Below are 22704 nucleotides of genomic sequence, written 5' to 3' on the forward strand. Positions count from 1 at the left end.
ATGAAATTATTGATATTGAATTGATAATGAATGAATGTATTGATTTTTTTTTTCTTTTTAATATTAACTAGAAACTTTGCGCAATTTCTTCCCCATTATTTTATATTTATCTTAAAAATCGTTTAGGTATGTAGATCTGTTCACTATATATTTGTTATCTTATACATCCGATTATTCGGGGATTACGAATGGGATAAGATTATTGTTCAGCCCCATTCATGAAAGGTATGAAGTCTTCGGCACAGCCGAAGACAGCCCCGTCCTTACTTTTTTTTTTAATTATTTGATAGCATAGACTTTATCATTAATATTCAGAATTTTGGAAATAATCTGTTGTCTATGGTTAAAAATGGTCATTGACGACGCAATATTGTGACTTTAATTTGCTTTAATTTTAAAATAATGATTTTTGGCTCAATAACTTTGATATCTGTGATTGATACCATATGATGGTAAATGTCTTCGTCCCGTTCGTGTTTGTCGGTACGAAACATTGTGACTAGTTCCACTTTTTGATTTTACGCAACTTATTTTCAAGCATATCTTTGATTGAAAACATGATTGTGTGAATGCTAATATTGATAGCACGCTTGCTGATATGATTGAAAAATAGCTCGATTGCTTCCTTTTTGTTTAAAATATAATTTATTTTTTTTTTCAACCAATAAGCTTGTAATGTGATTGATGGCCTGATTGATGATTTGATATCGCATTAGTCACTTTTTTAGTAAATTAAACCTTAAATTTTTGTTAAGACCTGAAGCAATGAACTTGTAATGTGATTGATATCTTGATGGATGATTTGTTTGTTACTAATTTTTGTTTTAAGCAATTGTGTTCGCATACAAATTAAAGACGAATGATGATTAAAGCCGCTAATTTCTTTTCTTATTAAAAATAAATACATTTTGTTTGAAGTATGGCAGCAATGAACTGATTATGTGATTGATAGCATGATTAAGTTTAAGTTTTAGGCACATTTGTATGATTATAAAGAATTTTTTGATAGTTAGGCATGATTGACGTGTAAAAACTTTATGATGGATAAATCATTATTAGGGGCACGATTGATGCTTAAGAATAAAGTAAACTACTTAAGTACTTAACAGAAAAATTTCATTATTGAAGGCAATTCCTTTTAAAATTGTTTTAATAAATAAGTAAATTTATAGCAGTAAACTGCGTGTTATCAGTTCCTCTTACGCTGCTTCTCTTCTATAAAATTTTATGCCATTTTTAACTTTATAACATACATTCTTTATTAACTTTGACTGCACTCTTCGATTTGCAATCATTTTTTGATTTTTTTTGTACCACAAGTGAGTAGTTTTAATTCCTCTTCGTTATCAGCTCGTTTTAATTCCGCTCATTCACATCGCAGTGTTTTTATTGCATTCAACTACTTTTACATTTGTGCAACTTTTTTTTATCGATTAGCTACACTTGTGCTCAAATCTTCTCCCTTCAGTTAATCTACACTTCGAAGCGCATAAAATTGTATCTACATTCTCTCTTGTTCTATTGCTTCCGCGAAATCCGGATGTTGCACTCGAAAAACGCTAAAATGTCACTAAAGTTCGTGTCGGTATATGCATAATTGATCATGTATTGGTGTATGCTTTTGATAGTAACAGCATTGCATTCTTTCAGGTGGGTGCGGAAGAAATAACATAAAAAAACCTATAATTGACGCTGATTGCGAGAGATGACGCGCTTTGCTTTCATCAAATCGAGTCATGAGTCGTTGCATATTTGTTGTCATTTAATTCGATTTAGCATTCCTTTAGGCGTTGAGTGTTGCATTTTTGTGCAATTTCAATAAAATAAAATAGGTATTATATATAGCATTCATATTAATCATTTTTCTTGAGGAAAATTTTTGAAGAAATTCATTTGAAGAGACTCTTATTTAATGAGCCTAAAAGTAAGCAACGCCAGCTCTGCAGTTTCTCATTTGTGGGTAATGGAACGGATTTCGAATAAGCATTTTCTATAAAAAGAGCTTGTTATAAATATTTGACATTCCTAAAATCATTCAAAAATGCAGGTAAATATCTATAGCTTTGCATTTTAAAAATATTCACGAAAGTTTGAGATAGGCTTAGGCCAGAAATTTTTAACTTTAAAATAGCGATTTCTTTCAGACTCGTATATTTTGCACCTAAAAGTATGCAATTCTGTCTCTATAAAATATTAACTTCCGCCAGCCTAAAAATATGTAGGCAAAAGTCTCACACTGAAATCCAATTCCATTCCCTTAGAATGTGTCAAAAATGATACCCTAATCTATGCAATATTTTCTCTTTACTTTTACCAAACAGATTAAGGTATTCAAATATTATATACTTTGTAAGAATTGGGTCTACCGAAGCATCAATCTACATTGTAGCAACTTTTACTTCTTTGCTCCGCTATTACCGCATTTGAAGCACTAAAAGTAGCGCCTAAAATAATAATAATATTTTCCTAACATAATAAAATACCATACATTTGTCGACTTCACTTCAATGTTCATATGTTTGTACTTTCGTAACAAATTTGTGTATGGCGCCTAAAAGCTTATTGTTTGTTTTCTGTTTTGTTCTTTAACGCATATACTTTGCGGTATACTTTTAGGAGTCAATGACTGCTTAATGTTGTCGACGACAATAAAAGCCTAACTTTGCATTTAAAAGAATTTGTTAGGCTTGCGTGTTTAAGTTAAGTGCTGCTTTAAGAAATTTTTTTCTGAGCAGTTCATTTGAAGTGAATATTATTTCGATGTATACATGCAGGCGTTTAATTGTTTTTGAAGTGTTTCATGTAAAGAAAGGTGATCGCTACTGCGGTAAAATAATTTTATAGTTTTCTCAGTTCTATTCTGCAAACTGTGGTCATTGGAAAGCTTATTGGGAGCTCAGCAAAGGCACTGACTATATGAAATCGTATCAAACCCCACCTTTTTTAATGCAACAATTTTTTCAAAAAGCCGGAAGCAATGCAATAAAAGTCAACGACAATGGGTTGTAGGCAAATCTCCAGGCTATTAGGCTACCAAGCACTGTTATATATCATTTTTTAGCGGACTTCGACTTCATGCCCTGTGAAGCAAGCTAATCTGTGCGTTAGCTACGACGCTTTATATAATTATGCACCCTTAAAATAAGAGTTGCGTGCGAAAGTCATTGGTAAACTTGTGGGGGGTGGGGCGGGATGGCCTTGAAGGTTCAGCGTAATCATATTAAATCGTTCCCGAGATGGTCGGGCTTGTACCTTAATGGTGCTTGTTACCGGAACTCAGGGGATCTATATCCGGCAGAGGACCATCAGCATCGACAAACCTAGCCAGAATCTTCGGGTAGTTTCTTTATCGATACAACAACAATAACAACCACAAAATTGTCGATTCTTTTGGTTCTAGTAGGTATTGAATACAATCTTTTGACTAGCTACAGTTACTTGTGCTGCATTGTATCGTCGTTTTGCTCCGCAAAAATACGAAGTAATAATTTCCTAGTCCGTGAGCCTCAGCATTATCCCTTTTGCTTATTCTTAAACATCCCTGTCCGAGAATAGGTTTTTAACCAAAACACTAACTTGGCTTTGCCTTAACAGAAGAAGTTGCAAGAGCTTTCTCAGGCCTAAAAGTGTGCTACTTAAAACTAGAAATTTTCTAATGCAGTTTAAAATTAATAGTTCAAGCTTTGTACTTGAAACCTATTCCTTCGTTTCGTTCTAAAACACATCGTTGATAGATTAAATTCATGTATTACAACTATTTTTAAAAATTGCAATGCCTAAAAGTATGCTACACATTTTGTAAAGAACGCTTATTATGCGTTTAAATATATCTACAACGAATTTACGACAGCAAATATTACGAAATCTTGTCAACAAATCATTTTTCTAGCAAATTCAAAGTTTAAATTACAGCCTCCGAGCTGATAGCCATAGCAGCTAGTGCTATTTTTTGAGTCTTACAATTTAATTTAAGCCTAGATATATAATAATAAATTACAGCCTCAATTTATGCTAAAAAACTTTGATTTCTTAGAAATCATAAACAAGGTTACTAAATTTAATTTGATATGCTTGTTAAAAATATGGTACCATATTTTGTTTTACATTTTGCTTGAGCACATTAAATGGGCTGTCTACGCCATTTCAGCCTAAACGTATGCTACAAATATAGCATGTAAAGCACATTTGCAACAATTTTTATATACATATAAAATGTACATAAACTTCAATGGAAATTTCCATAAAGCAAAACAAAAAAAAAAAGGATAAAACGATATGAAAGACGAAGGCTAGCAAATGATTTGAATGGCGTCAGAAATTGTTCGAGGGGTATGAAAAAATTAAAATAAAAATTTTGCTAACAATTTCATATAAATAAAAAATCAGCTCACACTCACTCACTCAACAGTTTAGCACTTAAACTTGACAATCGCTATAACGAATGTCAGTCATACGAATAAATGCACACGTTTCCTTGAAAAGAAAGGAGGCACCCATGCACCCACACACACAAGCACTTTGCACTTTGAATATGTGTGTGTATGCTTTTAAAAATCCATCGCTTGTCACCGTTAACAAATTTATCGACTTCAACATTTTGGTGATGCTTAAATTGACATTTTATTGCCATTTCGTGGTAATTCATATGTGCACTTACACACTGACACACATCTACCTCTGTATGTATGTACCTTTGCGAGTGCCAATTTCTGTTGGCATTTACATCCCAACATTTACAGCATCAGCATCCGCTGATCACATCCAGCAGTTCAACCAACTGACTATATCTTACCTCGAAACCAGTCGAATTTCAAAGCCCATATACTGCTCTTTTAACATACAGGCAAACAGGGACTCATGCAGCGATGTATGAATTTTGAACTAGCAATTTACGACAAAAAATTACTTGCTGACTTTAAGTATATTGAAAATGAAATAAAAATTAAATCTTGACTTCTACTTTAGGGCATACAAATAACAATTAAATTCTAACCTTTATTATTCTGTGGCAGAATTAGTATCGTAACATTAGTATCCTAAAACCTGGCGACAGTCAAACAAGGAAGTAACAACATCAAAAGCGGTAAATCGGTTAATGGATACTGAAATACACTATCTAACCCTAAATTACGCCACTGATGAACTTAAGACAGCATCTTAGAACGCAGGAGCTTAGGTCGGCGACTATAAAACTTTTTATCAAAGCTAAGCATAGCGGACGTTGATAAGATGCTTGTAGATACAGTTTTAAAAAGTTTGAAGGGAGCTACAGAATTGCCAAAAAGTAATAATAGTACAAGAAGCTTTCTAGAACCTATGCCAGTTGCTGCGTCTAGATCTGATAACTGTTTCACTCCTCCAATACGCACTTCCTACATCTGCTAGTGATAGGCCTAATTTAAAAGCAAGTGACGTCAGAAGACAGTGAACAGTGAGAATACCCATCATGAGCCTACAGTCTTCTCTTTTGAACGGTTTTATTTAGACTCGGTGTAGCGTTGTTTACGAATTTTGTAATTAAAATTTAAGTATCCCAATAAGCTACAAGCTTGAAACTTGGAATATAGCTCAGAACCAAAGGACAATGCAATAAAAAGGTAAACAAAAAACTCAGCTAGGTGGCGCACAGATCGACATTCAAAAAATCGTTTTTGTGGTGCGACTTTGCTCATATTCGGAACACATATTACATACATGAATAGAAAGCGACCTAGACAAAAAAATCACCGACAGGTGGCGCAAGAAACGAGATATTTAAAAAATCGTATTTGTGGTCCGATTTGGCTCATATTTGGAACTGTTATTACATAGAAAGCGACCTATGAAAAAATCGCCTCCAGGTGGCGGAAGGATCGATATATTTAAAAAATCGTAGTTATGGTCCGATTTGGCTCATATTTGAAACTGTTATTACATACGTCAATAGAAAGCGACCTATGAAAAAGTCGCCGCCAGGTGGCGCAAGGATCGAGATATTCACAAAATCCTGTTTGTGATCCGATTTAGCTCATATTTGGAACAGTTATTACATACATGAACAGAAAGGGACCTATGAAAAAAATCGCCGAGAGGTGCCTTCTCTTAATCACTCCTAATTTGATTGGGACGTTTACGTTACAAACATGAAAAATACCAAAGTTTTTATTTCCATTTAATTTTCCAAACACCCGGTATGACACCTCAATGTACTTATGCACCGCTAATTCTTTTAAACCTTTGGATAACCTCAAACATACAAAAGAACGGCGCCTCAAAGTGGATATACATGGTTGTAAGCACTTCTCTGCAAAAACAATTCTGTAAACCATGATCCATACATAATTTTAGAGGCTATTTCCATATTTAAATAAAAAGCTAAATTTTTTATCCTATTTTGAAATTTTTTAAAGAAAAATTTTCATTAAATGCTCTGAACAAAAGGAACAACGAATAATAAATTTAAGTGCACATTACTTAATTTGAATACAAATTATCATAACACAGGAAAACAGCAACAAAACAAAAACGAGAAAAATTCAAATTTTCACGGAAACGCGCAAAATGTACATAAAATGTGCAAAAACTAAAAAACAAAAGCAATAAAAAAGCACATAAATTTCAATTAACGAGATAATACCAGGAGAGCTTTCAAGACATTTATGTAGCTTGCGATTTAATTACATGAAAAAAGCGCCGTCAATAATTTAAGTAAACAGATTTGTTTTGCATACTTTAAGGAGCACAATCATCAAGCAGCACATACGAGTAGCGTTTCCTTCCCTTACTCCGTCTCGCTTTATTAGAGACTTTGCCTCCAAAACTAAGCAAACTGTCACTTGCACTCAGTTGATCCTTCTCATCACCACTTCACATCTATCGCGTGCTGCATTCGCTCAATTTGAGTCAAAGTTAATTACAGCATTTAGTTATTTGGTAAGATGACAAATTGTATATGTCAGAAATTAAAAAAATGCTTTTGATCGCGTATAGATGTTTAACAAGTGTGGGCGCGTAATATTTTAATTGTGGACTACAAGTATTTAATGAGGGCCTAAAAGTATGCAATAGCGAGTGATGAAATTAAATTGCAAACAAAATGCCAGCAAAAATATTTTCGTTGTGAAGCTTAAGCGTGATTTAAAATTTAAATTTACATTTTGGTCAGCTAAGGTTGAGAGAAGGTGTATGAGAATTACCCATAACTGCGCTTAGAGGCAACTATGTACGATGTGATTGCCGTTAATGTTAGTGAATGTCAAATACCCAGCAAACACAGTTTCTAACGTTAGTGAAATATTGTAATTTTACATTAGAATTCTAATGTAGTTCTCTAATGCATTTCGAATCGAAAACCATGTTAGAGAACTAGGTTAGAATTCGACTGTGAAACGATTCGAATAACACTAGAAATGCGATGTTATGATTATTGTCACAGTTATCGATTATTTGCACGATATGATCACAAATTCTTAGTGTTATACAAACAAAATAAAAATAGTGGAAATATTACAAGTTGCGAAATAAGTTTTTTTATTTATAATAATAAATACAAGTAAGTGAAAATGAATCAAAAAAAGTTAAAAAAGGAAAGCGAGCAGATTGTTGAAGTGCTATTTGAATGGCATGAACAAAACGCTTCCTCATCCGTGCCTCAAACCAACGCTGAACTCAATCTTTAAGTACGGTTTGATTTTTTATTATAATAGAAAAAGCCTTTGAAATATGTTCATTCTTAATACATAAGATTATAACCAAATAAACGTATTTGATATAATTAAACAATGAAAATTTCGCTGATTTTAAATAATTGAACTTAATTGCGCATCACTTCAAAATTCTCATTCGAATCTCATTTGAATTTGACGTTAGAATTCGATTAGAATTCGGGTCAACTCATTGTTTTTCTATACAAGCATTGATATAGGATCCTTGGGGCAACTCAATCATTCACGACAGGCCTACAGCCAGTTCGTTGCCCATAAAGTTTATTTCTTAGGATATTACTCATTGCTGGTAGTATTGAGTTCTTTCTAAAGAATAACTTTAGATGCACTGTGGAGTCCAGTGAGGCACGAATCCTCGATTTTATCACCTCAAAAAGTTAATTGCTTATGTGCCTGTGAACTAAGATATTTTTACTGATCGCCGGGGTTGTACTCCCTTGGAGTAATTGTCTTGGATAATGTCTTTATATATGACATTGACTTACGCTAGGAACATGCTACATGGGTCAGGAAGTCGTGATTATTTTCGATATTGAGCCATTCATGTAGGCAGTACTTCCACCCCACTGTCTCAGACAAAAAAACATTTGCTCCTCAGAATCACGTCGCGCCTTGGCAGTCACGCGAGTGACGTCTATCTGGAAACCAGAATCAACAACGAAGAAAAATAACAGCCTAGACACTAAACGGCGAATTACTCTTGCCAACAAATGTTACTTTGAACTGAGTTGGCTGTATAAGTGCCTCATCATAACTGTCCTGATTTATGGCTCGGAAAGTTTGACAGTATTGAGAGAAGATGTGATGGCCCTTGGAGTATTCGGCGTGCATTTATGAAGGTTTATTGATGAGCTGTATATGTTTACGAATGGATGAACATTTTTCGTACCAGGAAGCATTATTCTCGACACCGTTATTCGGAAACAGAGGTAGGGGTTGGTTGCTCTGCTGCCCGGCCGAATAGGCGTTTCAGGCGCCATTTTATTGCACACTCTTCTGAAACCAATTGCATTACGTACCCTGTGTGTTAACTTAAACCAGTTGGTTAGATTAATAAACCTTTTGATGTATTTTATATAGCATTTTGACACCGCTCCTCGGTTGGGCAGCATAAAACTGCCTAGAGTTCGGAACCTCATATTCGCCAGGGTTAAACACTCGCAGAGGAAATGGGTGACTGTCCTTTTACAACCGACCACCTTTTCCTAGACATATTCAGTAGAGACTCTGTTCTTTTATAGGGTATCAATTGCGAATTGCTGTTTTCTTGAGGTTGATAAGTATACCACCCTTTATTGATGAAACTAGCCGGTGCACCGTGACTTCCTGAGAGGTGTGTAACTATGCACCGACCTTTGCCAGTTCATCCGCTCTTTCATTGCCATCAATGTTAAGGAAGGGGGAGACCTTCACTGCGCCGGGAGAGACCGATAGAGGAAGGCCTAATCTCCACCTTAAACGTGCTATATCCATGAGGTGATTATTCTGTGGTCAGAATTTGCTTATGAAAATCCACTTCGACATCGCTGCTCCACAGCGTAGAATTCTGATCCTGCTTTCAATTTTGTTAAAGCTGCCGACTGCCTAGGGAAGTATTTTTCTTGAGACAGGTTTGCCTGCCGCGGCATCATTCTAACCCGCTATGTTAAAGAGTTTGCTCATTGTCGACCAAAGTCGTTCTAGCTCAGCGTTTCACCAAATTGTCTGGGGTTTGATACGGGTCCTAACAGGGCTCGAATGTTTTGGGTAAATATTTGATGTTACTCTTCTCCTTTTTTACTGAAAATATTTCCCTCTCAAGCCAGCATCATCGTTGTCTGTTTCCCTTTAGTTCCCTTCTTCATATTTATGTATTTTTATTTTTATTTTTCTGATTTCCATTTTCTTCTTTAATTCTTCTCATTGTATTTCACTTAAGCAAATGTCATTAGGCGCCACTTTGTAGCTTATTGGTTGTTGGCATTGATGGAAGAGCTGTGCAGGTACAGCAGTTTTCCTAAGCAGACACCTTTCTAATGGAATTTTTATTTTCGCTGCAGCTTATATGCACCTTGAATTTCTTTATTATTGGAAAATATTTTATATCCGTTAACTGAATCTGTAGAAGAAATTATATTTTCTTAATGCATTATGTTCTTCCAATAAAAGCATTTATTGTCTCTCCCTCTTGGTTTTGCTTTACGTTTTGGACATTTAAAAATAGTTGTAACATCAATCAGGTCTTTTTTTTCATTTTTTAAATAAATTATGAACAAAAAACTTAATTACCGTTTTCTTTACATTTCAGGTATGTGACTTTTTGATTTAACACTTTTTTGGTATGTAAGTATAAGCTTCCTTTTCTAACAGATATACTTCCAGATTCTAAAATAAAAAAACCTTCAATCATGTAAATATTTTTTCAAACACTAATACATCTGAGTTTAGAGAGTTGCAATAACCAAAGTAATAGTTCTAAATATCAGATATCATCAATATTTTTCAAATAAAATGTCATCAATCCTGTGCTCAATCAGTGTAATTTTTCCTAATACTGCTGTGCTTTGGTCTGATAAAAAGTGTTAATATCATTAACACTAAAAACAGTTTTCAAGCACGAACATTTCTTACAAATCAGCCAACATCTTTGCATGAAGCATCAATAAATTTGATTGATAAAATGTTTATATTCAATCACGGGCCTAAGCAGCCAGCGCAAGATATTTGCAGTAACAATTCACATCGATTTTCTGTGAGTTCGCCTATTGCAAGTATTTTGAGCCCGTGTAAACAATGAGTTATTTTAAATTGTCTGTAATTACAAATAACTATAGTATCAACAAGCATACATTTAAATTATTATCCAGTCAGGTTTACCCTATCAGTGCTCAGTTTTGAAACTTATTTGGCGTACACAATAAACAACAGTAATCTCAAATTTTCTCATTTAAGCAATTGCTATATTATCATCAATCATATAACAAAATAATCAATCAAACATGTTTTTCTATCAATCCAAAGTTCTAAAACCTGTAAAAAATTGGAACTAACGAAAAAACGGACTTTATCAAACTAAAGTTCTAAACCTAGCTAAAAATCGGAACTCGGGAAAAAACTAGTTTAAATTTTCTCAATTTACGAATCGCTTATTTTATCAATTTTGTCACAATTTATAAAGCTCATCAACCTTACTGTAAATTTTCTCAGCATAAAAACAGCTTCAAAAAATTGTCCTTATTCTTTTTTGTAAGTCGTCAATCATACGCTCAATCTAAAATCTCTTCGGAGGTTACCGCGCCTTACATTTATTTTTATACTCAGTTGAGCAGAGCTCACAGAGTATATTAAGTTTGATTGGATAACGGTTGGTTGTACATATATAAAGGAATCGAGATAGATATAGACTTCCATATATCAAAATAATCAGGATCGAAAAAAAATTTGATTGAGCCATGTCCGTCCATCCGTCCGTCCGTCCGTCCGTCCGTCCGTTAACACGATAACTTGAGTAAATTTTGAGGTATCTTGATGAAATTTGGTATGTAGGTTCCTGAGCACTCATCTCAGATCGCTATTTAAAATGAACGATATCGGACTATAACCACGCCCACTTTTTCGATATCGAAAATTTCGAAAAACCGAAAAAGTGCGATAATTCATTACAAAAGACAGCTAAAGCGACGAAACTTGGTAGATGAGTTGAACTTATGACGCAAAATAGAAAGTTAGTAAAATTTTGGACAATGGGCGTGGCACCGCCCACTTTTAAAAGAAGGTAATTTAAAAGTTTTGCAAGCTGTAATTTGGCAGTCGTTGAAGATATCATGATGAAATTTGGCAGGAACGTTACTCCTATTACTATATGTACGCTTAATAAAAATTAGCAAAATCGGAGAAGGATCACGCCCACTTTTAAAAAAAAAATTTTTTTAAAGTAAAATTTTTACAAAAAATTTAATATCTTTACAGTATATAAGTAAATTATGTCAACATTCAACTCCAGTAATGATATGGTGCAACAAAATACAAAAATAAAAGAAAATTTCAAAATGGGCGTGGCTCCGCCCTTTTTCATTTAATTTGTCTAGGATACTTTTAACGCCATAAGTCGAACAAAAATTAACCAATCCTTTTGAAATTTGGTAGGGGCATAGATTTTATGACGTTAACTGTTTTCTGTGAAAATGGGCGAAATCGGTTGATGCCACGCCCAGTTTTTATACACAGTCGTCCGTCTGTCCTTCCGCATGGCCGTTAACACGATAACTTGAGCAAAAATCGACATATCTTTAATGAACTTAGTTCACGTACTTACTTGAACTCACTTTATCTTGGTATGAAAAATGAACGAAATCCGACTATGACCACGCCCACTTTTTCGATATCGAAAATTACGAAAAAAGAAAAAAATGCCATAATTCTATACCAAATACGAAAAAAGGGATGAAACATGGTAAGGTAATTGGATTGTTTTATTGACGCGAAATATAACTTAAGAAAAAACTTTATAAAATGGTTGTGACACCTACCATATTAAGTAGAAGAAAATGAAAAAGTTGTGCAGGGCGAAATAAAAAATCCTTAAAATCTTGGCAGGTATTACATATATAAATAAATTAGCGGTATCCAACAGATGATGTTCTGGGTCACCCTGGTCTACATTTTGGTCGATATCTGGAAAACGCCTTCACACCACTCCCTTTTAAAACTCTCATTAATACCTTTAATTTGATACCTATATCGTACAAACTCATTCTAGAGTCACCCCTGGTCCACCTTTATGGCGATATCTCGAAAAGGCGTCCACCTATAGAACTAAGCCCCACACTCTTTTAAAATACTCATTAACACTTTTCATTTGATACCCATATCGTACAAACATATTCTAAAGTCACCCCTGGTCCACCTTTATGGCGATATCTCGAAAAGGCGAACACCTATAGAACGAAGGCTCACTCCCTTTTAAAAATACTCATTAGCACCTTTCATTTGATACCCATATCGTACAAACAAAGTCTAGAGTCCCCCTGGTCCACCTTTATTACGATACCTCGAAAAGGCGTCCACCTATAGAACTAAGGCGCTCTCCCTTTTAAAATACTCATTAACTCCTTTCGTTTGATACCCATATTGCACAAACGAATTCTAGAGTCACCCCTGGCCCACCTTTATGGCGATATCTCGAAACGGCGTCCACATATGGAACTAAGGATTACTCCCTTTTAAAATACTCATTAACACCTTTATTTTGATACCCATATTGTACAAACAAATTCTAGGGTCACCCCTGGTCCACCTTTATGGCGATATCTCGAAAATACGACCACCTATACAACAACCACCACTCCCTTTTAAAACTCTCATTAATACCTTTAATTTGATACCCATATCGTACAAACACATTCTAGAGTCACCCCTGGTCCACCTTTATGGCGATATTTCGAAACGGCGTCCACCTATAGAACTAAGGCCCACTCCCTTTTAAAATACTCATTAACACCTTTCGTTTGATGCCCATATTGTACAAACAAATTCTAGGGTCACGCCTGGTCCACCTTTATGGCGATATCTCGAAATGGCGTCCACCTGTACAACAACCACCACTCCCTTTCAAAACCCTCATTAATACCTTTAATTTGATACCCATATCGTACAAACATATTCTAGAGTCACCACTGGTCCACCTTTATGGCGATATTTCGAAACGGCGTCCACCTATAGAACTAAGGCCCACTCCCTTTTAAAATACTCATTAACACCTTTCGTTTGATACCCATATTGTACAAACAAATTCTAGGGTCACCCCTGGTCCACCTTTATGGCGATATCTCGAAAATACGACCACCTATACAACAACCACCACTCCCTTTTAAAACTCTCATTAATACCTTTAATTTGATACCCATATTGTACAAACACATTCTAGAGTCACCCCTGGCCCACCTTTATGGCGATATCTCGAAACGGCGTCCACCTATGGAACTAAGGATTACTCCCTTTTAAAATACTCATTAACACCTTTCATTTGATACCCATATCGTACAAACGCATTCTAGAGTCACCCCTGGCCCACCTTTATGGCGATATCTCGAAAAGGCGACCACCTATACAACAACCACCACTCCCTTTCAAAACCCTAATTAATACCTTTAATTTGATACCCATATCGTACAAACGCATTCTAGAGTCACCCCTGGCCCACCTTTATGGCGATATCTCGAAAAGGCGACCACCTATACAACAACCACCACTCCCTTTCAAAACCCTCATTAACACCTTTCATTTGATACCCATATCGTACAAACACATTCTAGAGTCACCACTGGTCCACCTTTATGGCGATATTTCGAAACGGCATCCACCTATAGAACTAAGGCCCACTCCCTTTTAAAATACTCATTAACACCATTCGTTTGATGCCCATATTGTACAAACAAATTCTAGGGTCACCCCTGGTCCACCTTTGTGGCGATATCTCGAAACGGCGTCTACTTATGGAACTAAGGATTACTCCCTTTTAAAATACTCATTAGCACCTTTCATTTGATACCCATAACGTACAAACGCATTCTGGAGTCAACCCTGATCCACCTTTATGGCTATATCCCTAAATGGCGTCCACCTAGAGAACTATGGCCCACTCCCTCATAAAATAATCTTTAGTACCTTCCATATGATATCCATGTCATACAAACACATTCCAGGGTTACCCTCGGATCATTTTCCTACATGGTTATTTTCCCTTATGTTGCCACCATAGCTCTCAACTGAGTATGTAATGTTCGGCTACACCCGAACTTAACCTTCCTTACTTGTTTTATTTTTAAACGGTTTTATTTAGCTTGACTTGACAGGCAGGCCGCACGGCTGCATGCATGGCCGTTGTGAATGAATTTTGTAATTGAAATTTAAGTAACTTCTCGATAAGCTACAAGCTTGAAACTTGGAATATAGTTCACAACCCGATGACAATGCAATAATAAGAAAAAAATCGGCGCTAGGTGGCGCAAGGATCGAGATATTCACAAAAATCGTATTTGTGGTCCGATTTGACTCATATTTGGAACACATAATACATACACGAATAAAAAGCGACCTATAAAAAAAATTCCGCTAGGTGGCGCAAGGATCGATATTTGTGGTCCGCTTTGGCTCATATTTGGAACGCATAATACATACAAGAATAGAAAGCGACCTATGGAAAAATCGCCGCTAGGTGGCGCAAAGATCGAGATATTCAAAAAAATCGTATTTGTGGTCCGATTTGGTCCATATTTGAAACACATAATACATACATGAATAGAAAGCGACCTAAGATGTCCGATTTGGCTCATATTTGGAACAAATACAGTCCGGTAGAAGTGACATCAAAATATTTTGGAGTTGGAGGAGGGACAAGCATACGTTGCGCAGAGTCGAGTAAAGTCTTTGGAAGGAGTATGTATTGAGGACTTAGATTGTAACAAATCAAATTGTCAGGAAAGAGTCCTTGTAATAATGAGTCACTAAATGAACTAATTAGAATGAGAAATAATAGGCAATTAAATAAAGACTAAAAGCTTGAAAATGAAATAATTTAAAAAAATTTTTAAGTTAAACGGTTTTATTGAAAACAATACTTACATGAAGTTATAATAATATTAAAAGCTAGAAAATAATTAGGTAGGTCCTAGGTACTAATCATCACACTCCTCATCAATCTGGGGCGTTGATCACACAATGAAATAAAAGCGTTGGACGTGTCAAATTTCTCTTGATAGTCATATATAAGACCAACTGAACCTTAATCAGGTTGTGCTACACCTCACATTTTTAGAAATTTCACGCGCCCAACGCTTTTATTTAATTGTCTGATCAACGCCCTAGATTGATGGGGAGTGTGATGATTAGTAGCTAGGACCTACCTAATTATTTTCTAGCTTTTAATATTATTATTACTTCATGTAAGTATTGTTTTCAATAAAACCGTTTAACTTAAAAAACAATTTTTTAATTATTTTATTACTCTTTAAACACCTGTTCAAGACAAACAAGCTCAGGTGAAGACAGTTTCGGCAAAACACGCTTGAACGCTTGATTGAAACTAATTTTCGTTGTTATTTTGCACTGTCTGCACAATTTAATTTAATACCTCATATGTGGCTTTCATAATATAAATAAAAAGCTTATTTTAAACAACACTTTATACTTTAAAACTATGCTTGATGAGCGCATACTTCTCTTATGAAATTTCAATCATTTTAAATTGCCTTCTTGAGCGTTACTTAAACAAATTATTTAAAATAATATTTCTTTTCTTTGCATGATTGATGAACATTCTTTACTATAATCTTTTTTTCTTTGTTTGGTTTTCTTACAGCTTTCGTCTCTTTATTTCTTATCCAAATGCCCAGCTAATAAAAACTTTTACATATTTTCAAGCTTAGCCATTAGCAGCACGAACGAGTCAAACTCAATGGGATAAAACATTTATCTCTCTTTTCTTTGCGCAAATAGTTGGCATTCGCTTAGTTTCAGATTTTTTATATTTGTTTTGAACTTTACCTTGCATTGTACTTAAGTTTCTACAATAACAAAAATCGATTGCATTTAATTTATTTGCTGCGCTTAATGCCAAGAAAAATCTGAAAAAGTTAAGAAAGCACTCAAGTTTTCACCCAACTTAACGGTAAAGTGTGAAAGTTCTGTTTTGTGATAAGTTGTGTAAAGGACGAATATAGATAGAATTGAGTAAGATGAGACGGGTTAGGTAGCGCCTGTAGTTGATGATTATACCAATACCTTTTCCATGCGTTCTAGGTACGCCAGGTTCAAAAATATGCTTAAGATGATGCCAGAGGCGAAAAGCTTTGTTACGCAGGAGTGTTCCTAGTACTGTCTTTGTTTCGAAGAATCACTTCTGCCAACAAATGCTACTTTAGATTGAGTAGGCAATGGAAAAGTTAAGTTCTCTCTCGGACAACAAAGATCATGATTTACATGTTTATCGTACCCGTCCTGCTATATGGTGCAGAAGCATGGACCATGACAACATCAGATGAGGCGGTTCTGGGAGTGTTCGTGAAAAAAGTTCTTCGAAAGATTTATACGCCTCTATAAGTTGGCGACGGCGAGTACCTAAGAAGATTTTATGATGAGCTGTACGTTTTTTATGCAGACACGAACATAGTACAACAAATTAATACAGCGACTACGCCAATCCGTTTGTAATAAATTTAAAGCAGACAAGGGCTGCATATGATCCATCAAGAAGGAAAGACATGGACAAAAGCGCGGGGCTCCAAAAATTCTAAGATCATGCACAAAGCCTACTATCTTCTTTTCTTCTCTTCCATCCTTCATTAACTCCTATTGGAGCATAGGGCCTCGACAACCGATTTGAATCTCTATTTGTTGCTATCATCGTGACATCATTCCATGTCTGCCTATTATATAGACGCACAAAGTGGCTCATATCTCCGAAGAGAGCAGACGACGGGCATACTAACTGGACACTGGCTTCTGGCGTCACATGCTTATAAGTTAGGCCTCGTCAGTAACAGCAGACGTAGGAAGTGCGAGCTGCAGGAAGAAAGGGTTCAGCACTTTCTGTGTACGTGTCCTGCGCTCGTCAGGTCAAGGCTCCAGCTGTTAGGGGCGGCATAGTTGCCAGATGTTGAGGCAGCAACTAAACTAGGTCCTAGAAAGCTTATAGTATTTGCCAAGAGTACGGAGTTATTCTATAACATAAGTTCTGATATCTGATTGGAGTTCCTCCGTTTGGTCGTTCGAACAAATTCTGGTAACACTAAGGGGACATTCAGCCTATGTGAGGTCTTTATTGAACGCCCAGTTCAACCTAACCTAACGCTGGCTAGATCATATTTTGCGAATAAAAGATGATACTCCGGCCATAAATTTCTATTCTAATCGGAACGCGCCTATGGAAGCAGAGGAAGAGGGCGACCCCCACTCCGCTGGAAGGTGGCAATCGATTTAAATTCCCTTGATGCGACCAATTGCCCCGGGAAAAAGCGGCTGGCGCGCATTTGTGGACGGCTATAATCGTGAGCAGGCACTCTTTAATTTCCTGCGCCTTTAACAGTCTAGGCAATTTTCATCCTTTTATTTCGCTTACAGTTTTTCTTCCTTGTGGTGAGTGGAGATAGCTTTACTCCACCCATCAGTTCAACTCTTTTATTTGCGCAGCGAACGTGACCTTACAAGTTCGAAGATGTCTACAACAAAGTAAAAATAAAAGTTATTTTCTGCGCTCTATGTGGCCGCAGGCGCTTAAAACTACACAAACGCATGTAGAAAGAAGTACGCTGCCATTCAACCTTTAGCATCCCCTCTCCTTTCACCAACGATTCACGTAAGTAATTTGTAACATGTAGGTTTTTTTTTTTTTGTATTTATAGCTAAGTGTAGCTAAATCTATGAAGAGGTGAACATTTTTATTCTTTCGGCGCGTATATTTTCTTGACATATTTGTAGGTAGTGGTGTGCTAGTGACGTTGCTCTCATCTGCACTCGCGCGTGTTGAGTAAAAGAAAAAAAAGGTCAACTTGATAAAGTTTCATACATTTTCTTGAGTGTTTTTTTTAGTGACCAAATATATTACGTTCAGAGAAATGCTGTATGAAAGACATATATAGAAATAAAATGAAATGCAAATTAGGATTGTTCTTAAAAAAAATCGAATGTATAATTTTATCAAATTCTAGCAGATATGGCAGATGCTCCCTTTCGCTACTCTTATCCTAATTCCTATCTCCATCCCTGTCCTTATTCCTATCTATATCACTATCCAAACCCCTTTACCTAGCCTAACCCTAACCATATCCATATCCATGTGCCTATTCCTATGTCTTTACCTGTCTCTGTTTCTGTCCCTTTCCCTAACCCTATAAATAAACAAAAGGCTTGATATGGCCCCGAAGAAAATCCAGAGCTTCTCTTTCAATTTGGATTGTGCTGCTCTTAATTTTTCCTACAAATTGGCGGGACGGTACCTACATGGTTTATGCCGACTTCGAACGGCGTCTGCAAGTAAGATGAGTTTTCACTGATAAGCTTTTCGCGGCAGAAATATACTCCGAGTGTTTGCCAAATCACTGCCGAGGGGCGACCTGAAAAAACTTGTATCTCAACTTTTGATGTTTCTATGATCCTCGGTGTGGTAGGAGTAGGTGATATCACCACTCTACGGCGGACGTCCTATCCTTTTTCTTATCCAAATTCTAATCGCAATAACTCGCCCTATACTTAACCCTATTCTACACTGTGACAAATATGCTAACTTTTAAATATCCAGACTAAATCCTGGAATATTTTGACGATACAGATCACCTCTTCACTAAGTCAATGCAAGAAGCACAACTAGCACCAGCTGTATGGTTTTACTCTTTTAAGACCACTTGTGGATAAAGAGCAACAAAAATATCCTAATGTACATTTAGTAGAGAGCAACAATGCTCTCCTAAAGACTACCCTAAGAGCAAAGGATGATGACTGGCTACGTAAATATTTAATGTTTACCCAGAACAACATCTAAGGATTACCCTAACGCGCATATTCCAAAAGGACATTGATTAAAAAAACATCAGCCACAAATATATCGATACCACAGAATGTGGCAGCAGCAGACAAAAACCGAAGTGCGTGAGTGTCAGAACTCTAAAGCATAATAGAGTGAGAGAGAGAGCATATGTATTAGTGTCACGACCTTTTCCCTCGTCAACACCCACTTTTCTCTGTCAATATTGTGAATGAGCTATTTGTGCTTACATCAGTATCTAGCAAAAGCAATCTGTCAGATGCATAGTAAGACAAAGTTTTTTGTAAATAAAGCAAACGACACAGATATACTGCGTATATCATAAAAATCTCATATGTGCATACAATTATATAAAATGAGCAAATATTAAAGCTTTCTGACACAGATAACAAGATCTGAAAAGTATACGTATTAGTCTGTTTAGCATAAGCTTCGCCGAAAAAATGTGCAGCAAATATTTTCACAATTTTTACAAAATTAAATTCCTTGCTGAATAAAAATGAGCTTTCAAAAATATGCAAAATCATTTAATAATTGTTAAAATTAATTGAGTTTCGTGAGAAAAGTTACTAAGAATACATCAAGGATAGTGCTGATATGACAACTGAAGTGCCTAAAAGAATTATGCGGTCGGTTGTCCTCAAAAACAATGGAAAACTGTAAAAACCGATTGGAGTTTTTGTATATAACCGAAGCAAACTTTGAATGTTTACTTAAGAAATTTAAACAATCATTAAGTCAATCATAGCAATCATCTCAAAAAGTTGTTTCGGTAGATATTTTATGCATATATGTGAAACCTCCGAAGCTAGCTGTCAATCATATCAAGAATTAAGAAAAAAACGCAGTTGCATATAATTATTGGTCTAAGCGAAATGCACGTCAACCATATCAATTGCATTGCAACTTCGCAATAAATTGTTGATTTTTAAATAACGGATTAAAAGTGTCAAAAGCAATAACTAAAAATAATAATTTTCATAGTAGTAGTAAAGGATGGCATTAAAATAAAGGATAGCTCCTTTATTCAAGTCATTCAATCATTGCTTCAATCATAAAAATCGTGTGAAGTGATTTCTAGAGTACGCAGTGTCGTTGCATGTCTTGTCAACTTTATCAATCATAACGATCATGGAAATCATATTAAACACTTTTGGAAAGTGAGGAATAAGGATATGAATATTTAAAAGTTAATTTGTCACTTATTTTAGCTTCAATCATATCAACCATATTTATAATTTTTAATTTAGATATTAAAAATCTGGCACTAAGAAACACTTATTCATTTATAGTTAACTAGCCTTTACCCGCGGCCCCGTCCGCAATGAAAATTTTAAATATATGGGCTATTCGCGTTAGCCTGCTTATTATCTGTTTAAAATTTTGTTTTCTGTCTAATGCATTTTATTTTTGTAATTGAGTAAAAAAAAGAACTAAATGAGCTGATAACCTGATAGGATCCCGAATGATCCCGAAATTATCCAGAAAAAGCTACGAAATGACCCCAACGCTATCGCGGACGGATCCCGAAAACCATTCAGTAATGCCCCGAAAGGGTCTCCAAAAGTTCCCCGAATAGTCCCAAAAAAACCGAAATGAGAGCGACACGATTCTAGACGTATCCAGAGAACCACACAGAAATGATCCCTGAAGGTGTTCCAAAAACCATCCAGAAAATATCCAGGAAGGGTCCCTAAATTATCCCGACTAACTCCAGAAAAAGTTCCGAAATGGCTCCGAGGGGATCCACGATGGATCGCGAAAACCATACAGAAATGATTCCGGAAGGATTCCAAAATGATCCCGAAATAGTCCGGAATTGTTCCAGATGGGATCCCGCACAGATCCAGAAATGATCCCGGAAGGGTGCAAAAACTATCCCGGAAAAGTAACAAAAAATCCCGAAATGGCTCCTACGGCATCCCGGACGGATCCAGATATGATCTCGGAAGGGTCCCCAAATGATCCCAAAATGGTTCCGAAATGACCCTGATGGATCCGGCAAACCATCAAGAAATTATGCCGAAAGGGTCCCAAAATGATCCCGAAATAATACAGAAAAAGTCCCGAAACGACCCCTAGAATATCCCCAAATGATCCCGTATTAGCCCCGAAAAGTTCCCGAAATAACCCCGACAGGATCCCGGACAAATCCCGAAAACCATCCAGAAATGATGCCGGAAGGAATCCCAAATGATTCCGTAAAAGTCCCGCATTGATTCCGACGGGATCCCGAACGGATACCGAAAATCATCCAGAAGTGATGACGGAAAGGTCCTCAAATGATCACCTAATAGTCCCGAAATGACCCTTAAGGGGTCATGGACGGATCCCATAAACCATCCAGAAATGATCCCGATATAGTCCCGAAATGACCCTGACGGGATCTCGAACGCACCCCTAAATGACCCTGACGGGATCCCGGACAAATCCCGAAATCCATCCAGAAATGATCTTGGGAGGGAGCCCAAATGATCCCGAAAAAGTCCCGCAATGATTCTGAGGGGATCCTGATCGGATACCGAAAACCATCCAGAAGCGATGCCGGAAAGGTCCTCAAATGATCACCTAATACCAAAATGACCCTGACGGCATCCGGGACTGATCCCAAAATCCATCCAGAAATGATCTTGGGAAGGTCCCAAAATTATCCCGAAATAGTCTCGGAAAAGTTCAGAAATTACCCTGACGGGCTCCCGGACGAATCCTGAAAGCCATCTCTAAATGATCCCGAAAAAGTCCCGAAATGACCCTGACTGGACCCCGAAAGGATCCCGAAAACTATCCAGAAATGATGCCGGAAATGTCCTCAAATGATCACCTAATAGTTCCGAAAAGACCCTGACGGGATCCCGAACGGATCCCGACAACTATCTAGAAATGATGCCGAAAGGGCCCGCAAATGATCCCGTATTAGTCGAGAAAAAGTCCCGAAATGAACCCGACGGGATGCCGGACGAATCCCAAAAACCATCCAGAAATGATGCCGGAAGGGACACCAAATGATCCCGAAAAAGTCCCGCAATAATTCCGACGGGATCCTGAGCGGATACCGAAAACCATCCAGAAGTGATGCCGAAAAGGTCCTCAAATGATCACCTAATAGTCCCAAAATGACCCTGACGGCATCCCGGACAGATCCCGAAATCCATCCAGAAATGATCTTGGGAGGGTCCCAAAATTATCCCGAAATAGTCTGGGAAAAGTCCAGAAATTACCCTGACGGATCCCGGACGAATCCTGAAAACCAATCTTAAATGATGCCGAAAAAGTCCCGAAATGACCCTGATGGGACCCGGAAAGGATCCCGAAAACTAACCAGAAATGATGCCGGAAAGGTCCTCAAATGATCTCCCAATAGTTCCGAAAAGACCCTGACGGGATCCCGAACGGATCCCGACAACTATCCAGAAATGATACCGAAAGGGCCCGCAAATGATCCCGTATTATTCGAGAAAAAGTCCCGAAATGACCCCGACGGGA

General features: G+C 36.7%; 1 protein-coding gene across 2 annotated transcripts in view; it reads left to right on the plus strand.

Moving 5' to 3' along the window:
* Nucleotides 1–22704, plus strand: part of norpA (no receptor potential A) — a 268904-nt gene that overhangs the window by 112378 nt on the left and 133822 nt on the right. The gene's annotated exons all lie outside the window — the stretch shown is intronic.

The sequence above is a fragment of the Eurosta solidaginis genome, chromosome 4 (genome assembly GCF_040869045.1).
Source record: "Eurosta solidaginis isolate ZX-2024a chromosome 4, ASM4086904v1, whole genome shotgun sequence".
Classification (NCBI taxonomy): Eukaryota; Metazoa; Arthropoda; class Insecta; order Diptera; family Tephritidae; genus Eurosta; species Eurosta solidaginis.